Below are 6,063 nucleotides of genomic sequence, written 5' to 3'. Positions count from 1 at the left end.
GCAGACACATTGAAGAGCCACTAAACTCTTGGTAGGGAGAAACCCAAAGATTTTCAAGCAAGAAAGCCATGTATGGCTCAGGCCCCCAAAGATGCTGGGTTTTAAACCTGGTCTCCAGAAAGTTATGAGACTCCTGCTTCTTCCAGCTGGAGGCCTGACGCACAAGTGCTGTCCTTCCCATGGGAGAGGCTGCCATTGGGACATATGAATCACCTGTAACATTGTTTTCCACAGAGGCACTGCCCCCTCAGCAGCACCTTCAGGCAGGCTGGCCTCCCGAGACACTTCTGCTGTGCTTTCATTCAATGGGGAACAGTCTGACTTGTGCCAACCAGCCAGCAAATAGAAACACAGCCTCCCTGGAAGTGGGTCTCCACAGGGCTTTACCCTGGAAGGTTGGTCCTTGGTCACAGTGAGGACAAGGCACACAGATTCCTTTCTTTTCTCTCAGGATCTTGTGGCACAAGCGCTCTACTCATACATTCAGCAGCACCTTGGGCAACTCGATGGCTTGTGCTGGAGGAAAAGGTGACTCAAGTCCCTCTGTCATTTCTGCATCATGCCTATTGCTGTTTTTCACAGCAGTTTGCTGATCTGGCTCTATTTCTGTGTTACCCCTGGGGGAACTCAAGCCTGCTGGCATTGAGGGCCAGCCCCAAGGAGCCCCATTCCAGGCCTGCTCCTCCTTCTGAGAACAGTGGTCAGCTCTTGACGGGCCACAGTCCACAGGTACAGACCCCGCAGGAGGATACACCTGAGTGTCAAGTGCTTCCAAGGCACCTTCATCAGCCTGGGTGCCATGTGCAAGCAACACCTGCTTCTCAGGGAAGCCGCTCTTCTGAGGGAGGCTCCCAGATTCCTGCTGGCTCTGCTGCTTCAGGCGCTGGGACTCCAGCCGGGCTGCCATGTCCAGGAGGCAGACTGACTCTCTCTGGGATTCATCAACCTCAGGATTTTCCCTTTCCATGGGCTCTTCACAAGCCCCAGGGGCAGAAAAGGGCTCAGTGGACCCTTTTCCTGAAAGGGCACCACTTGCCTCAGCAGCATCTTCAGGAGGCACAGCTCTGGATGTCCCAGAAAGCCTCCCCATGGCCGGGGAGTTAGCATAACTGGCCCGCAGAGCAGCACCAGCTCTTGCTCCAGGAAGGCCACCATCTGGGTGACGGACAGAGGCCTCCCAGTGCAAACACCAGCCCCACTGACACTTGCATAGTGCACAGAGCAGTGCTCAAGGCCACATGAAAAAGGCTCAGGCTCATAGAACTGGCCGATGGATTCCCTCATCCTTTCTAACTGTATCCTGGCTGCTTTAACTTCTCCTGATCATCTCCCTCTTCTCCCATCCATATCCTAGGAGCCTTTTATTTTCATAGATCCTATCCTATCCCTGCACTGGTAGGCTGCAAAAAATGCAATTTTCTTCTTGGTATTTCCAGGTTTCACCAGCGCACTGCTATCCAGCGGCCCTTCCCCTTCCTCACCCTGGAGGATGGCTGCAGAAAGTGCGTTCTTGGTCTGAGCATCTGTGCTGCTTTCTACAGGGCTCTTCCTTCTCATGCTGCTCAGAACATTTGCAGAAAGGACCCCAAAAGGCTTTTGAGATGATGCTTTACCACGGGAGGTGGAAAGAAAGACACTGGCTTTCATGTAACTACCTCTGCATTTTTATTTATTTATTTATTTATTTATTTGTTTGTTTGTTTGTCTGTTTGTTTGTTTATTTATTTATTTTTGGTGGTAGCCTCCCAGTAGCTCATGGGAGTTCTCAGGGTTTCCTTGATGATTTCCATAGGTTGCGCTTTCTTGGGCGGTTTCCAATGTGGCGCAGGTACATGACAGAGGCTCTTGCAAGTCAAGGTCATTGAAGAAGGACTGAGGACGCCTCTCCCTCTCCCAGCTTCCTGCTGGAGTCAGTAATGAAAGTGGCTAGCGTCTCTTACTGAGATCATTCTGATATTTTTTTTGAAAGATTAAAATTGTAAAATGCTAATATTGAACAACTTTCGATTCCAATCCACTGCGATTCCTCGCGACAGGAGACTGAACTTACTTTGGCACTAAGGTCCGGAGCCTGCTGTGACATCAGAGTCCATTTCCTGCAAAATGGACATCACAGACACATGGACCCACCGCACTATGACTTCCTTGTGAATGGAGGCTGCCCGCAGTCAGCTTCCCACCCTCTGTCCTGCCAGGTGCCGAGAAAGGTTAAGGCCAGGCGCCAGCTCACCTGCTCTGGGACAGGAAGGACAGAGTGGCCAAGCCTAGGCGGGCGTGACCTTGTGAGGTGATGATCCCCACCCAGGGCTCGACTTCCTCATCGGATGCAGGTCATGGAGGTGCAGCCTCTTAGGTGCTGGCCTGTCTATAATCTCTCTGGCTTCAACCAGGACCCTGGGGGCCAGGTGACTTACTCAGCACCTGGTCGATGCCAGGGCAAGGGGGAGGCCCACCTGGGGGGAGGTGCCGGCTCTTGGGTCCCTGCCTCAGATTCACCTGCAGCACAATGTTCCCTGGACCTGCTGGGCCTCCCCAAATCCCCACCTTGATGTTTGAAATAACCTGAAACCTAACATGAACTCGATAAAGAATAAATGCTACTGATATTGAGTATGACACTTTCTCTATCATCATTATTTATTTATTTTTATTTATTTATTTTTAAATCTTCATGAAGACATTCTTCCATTGATTTTTAGAGATAGTAGAAGGGAGGGGGAAAGACAGAGAGAAATACTTGGGTTGGTTGCCATCCCACCCCTCCACACCAGGGCCAGGGATCAAGCCTGCAACTGAGGTATGTGCCCTTGACTGGAATCTAACCCGGGACCCTTCAGCCCACAGGCCAATGCTTTATCTACTGAGCCCAACAGCCTAGGGCCATCATTATTAATTGTACTCAACATGTATGAATCACTGCCTGGGGGCCAGACCCTGTGCTGGGGAGCTGGCGATGAGAGGTGAAAGTTAATGTCCTCCTCCTCCAGGAGCTCTAAGTTAACAGAGAGGAGAAAGCTCCCTGTGCTCCATGAGCCACAAGACAAGACAGTATAAATCATAGCACTCCCAAGCTTTCAAGGCTCAACCCAAATCCTATCTCCTTCATGAAACCTTTCTAGATCGCCCTATTAGAAATTAATCTCCCGGCTCCTGTGTCCTCAGGGCCTTTGGCTTGTTCCTTCCCTGCAGTACTTACCACTATTTACCTTGTATAAGAGTGATTTATGCACACGCCAGTCTCTCCCACTAGAATGTGAGTTCCTGAGGACAGAAATATTTATGAAGGGCCTTTTGATGACTTTGGTTATTGTATGAAGGACCAACACAACAGCATCAATAATCTGCTTCACATTTTAAAGTGATTTTATAATAAAATAATTTAAATGGAATATGATTTTTGAAGTGTTTTCACATTTTTAGTCTCATAGACATTGCCTCTCTTTTCCTGTCCATTTGACAGATGCCACGCAGGATGCAGAGAGCTTGTCATGACCTGTACAAGGTCACAGAGGTAGTTAAGAGCAGGGTTAAACCTGGAGCCTGGCCCATGTGTTCTCAGCAGTCTAAAGCTGGCCCTTAGCGGATATGGCCGTGCTGCATAGTCCTAGCCCCATTAAACCACCCTTACCTAGCAACTCCACATTCTGCTGCACACAAGTGGTTTGGCTTCCTTGTCATGAGTGTGGTTTAGGAAGTTCCCTCCCTGTTTAGACATAAAAGGAAGCCAGATGAAACAAATTGCATCTTTTTACTGCCTTTCCAGACTGATTGTAACTCCTGCCCTGATGATTTTCAGGTTGGCAGAGCCTAGTCTCTAGCAATTTCCCCAACAAAACTGTGTGCCTTTGGAGTGATTAGGATTGGGCATGCTTGCTCACTGATCTTCCCACAATCCTGCCCTGGGACTTCTCAAGGCCTTGTGACAATGTTGAGAGATAGGCTCAATTATCTGCTATTGACGGATGAGGACCTTGAGGCTTGGAGAGATGGAGTTAGTTATGTACGCAAGGCCACACACAGCCAGGATTCAAACCCATGTGTATTCTGGTGCCCAAGACTTTCCATTATGCCCACACTGGATTCCTTCTCTAATTGGGAGGACTAGGAAAACAGGGTTGTCTCTCCTATATCCAGCCGGCCAACTTTATTTGTAAGATACTAATTAGAGGACTGATTATCCCGAAGAATTAGTCAAACTCATTAGACAATGACCATGACCCAGAGAATAACTTTTGATATTGATGCATGCTGATATAAGGCTAAACATTTTTTCCCCCCTCTCCCAGGCTGTAATTTGAACACAAACTGGCAGAACTCTCCACTGTGATATTCCACTACAAGATTCCTTCCTGCAGCACAACTGACTAATGGGAAGACTGACTAAAACCCTCATCCTTCCACACTCATGCCTTTACTTCTGTTGTGTGTCCACTTTGAATGTCCTATCTGTACTCCTGTAACTACAATAGGTTTTCTTCCCTCTTTCAAGATCCCCTGCATGGGTCTTTGGGTCTGTTGAATTTGTGCTTTGGCAAGACTAGCCTTTGGGCAATGATCAGTAGAAAAAGAGTCAAAAGTAAAAGATAACCAATAATGGAAGGCCAGGTAAGAAGGCTGGTGAGAAGTAGATTCTGTTAATAAAATTGAACATTTTTTATTCAGTTCCCTTTGTTGGTCAGTGGGGAATAATGGAGCAGAGGGGCGAGCCCATGATAAGACCAAAGTCTAGAGAAGATAAGTCTGGTAATAGAAAGTAAAGGTGTGAAGACTATTTAGTTAATTCTTACAATAGTTTATCTTCAAGGTGACAAGGGCCTGAGCCAAGGAAGTGAATTTGGACTGGAAAGGAGGGAGCTATTTGGGTGGGCTAACCTGGAGTTCTTTTCCCCCCATGGAATCTCGATAAAATTTGGTACAGCCTAGAAGAGAGGATATGGACTTTGGAATGAAGCAGTGTGCGTTTTGAATCTCAGCTCAGCCACCCACAGGCACGTGACCGTGTGCAAATCACCTGAAATCATTGAGATTCAGTTTCTTCACCCGTCAAATGGTAAATTAGTAACCACTCACAGATCTTTGTGAGAATCAACAAAAGACAAATGCAGAAAGTTAGTCACACTGTAGGTGAACAGTTAGTGATTATCATGGAGTGTGTGTGTGTGTGTGTGTGGGGGGGGGGAGATAAAGGAGCATCCAGGCCCCAAGTCCTGGGGTAGAAGTTTTATACTTATTCCCCTTGTCAGTGCTTGACCTTAGGCAAATGACTGGACCTAAGTGAATCTCAGTAAAATGGGGATGATAGTGGCTCTCTCTCAGATCTATTGTAATGAACATTAAGTTAAATGAGAGAAATGTATGTGAAGTGATTAGCCTGCAATGAGCTCATATGAAGCACTCGGATAAAGGGGAGTTATTTATTATCAGCATATTAGAGGCCCAGTACATGAAATTTGTGGCTGCTGGATGTTGGTTGGGACCTTCCCTCATTCTGCCCTGCCTCCTGGTAGTCAGCACACATCATAACAAGTGATTGAATTCCTGGTCAGTGGAACTCCCAAGGCAGCACTCTGCATATTAGGCATATATATATATATATATATATATATATATATATATATATATATACATGTATACATATATACATATATACATACACACACACACACACACACACACACACGGACACTGCTTACCAGGTGAATCCACTTTAATTCCAACCCTTCTCTTTTCCTCTCATATTACAGAATCTTTAAAACTAAATACTCTATTGCCCAGCTTCCTTTGCAGCTTTGCAGCTATAAGTGGCCAGGTGACAGATTTCTGGCCACTAAGACATGAGCAATGTCTGCTGAAGGATTCTGGGATGCTTTCACTTCCACGATTAAAGGAAGACAACCACTCAGTGTGCCCTAACTTTCTTCTGCCCTCGATTCCTACCTTACATTCAGGCATGATGTCTGATGCTGGGACAGCTAACTCACAACAAGGAAGAAAAGGCAAAGAGATTAAAAGAAGAGGCCAACCAGCCCAATCTTGGGGAGCTGCTAGTCTACACCATGCCCA

At 47.0% G+C, this 6,063-nt stretch overlaps 1 pseudogene across 1 annotated transcript; it reads right to left on the bottom strand.

The window, feature by feature from the left end:
* Positions 1 to 475: 475 nt before the first annotated feature.
* On the bottom strand, positions 476 to 3,678 carry LOC311627645 (F-box only protein 34-like; annotated as a pseudogene). Its single transcript has 2 exons — positions 3,629 to 3,678; positions 476 to 1,657 (listed from the first exon to the last, which is right to left on the bottom strand). The product of its transcript is annotated as an F-box only protein 34-like (transcript).
* Positions 3,679 to 6,063: the final 2,385 nt, after the last annotated feature.

Source organism: Pipistrellus hanaki, assembly GCF_964339955.1.
Source record: "Pipistrellus hanaki genome assembly, chromosome: 9".
NCBI classification, from domain to species: Eukaryota; Metazoa; Chordata; class Mammalia; order Chiroptera; family Vespertilionidae; genus Pipistrellus; species Pipistrellus hanaki.
The sequence above is the reverse complement of the archived record's forward strand: the minus strand, read 5'-3'. Positions and strand labels throughout refer to the sequence as shown.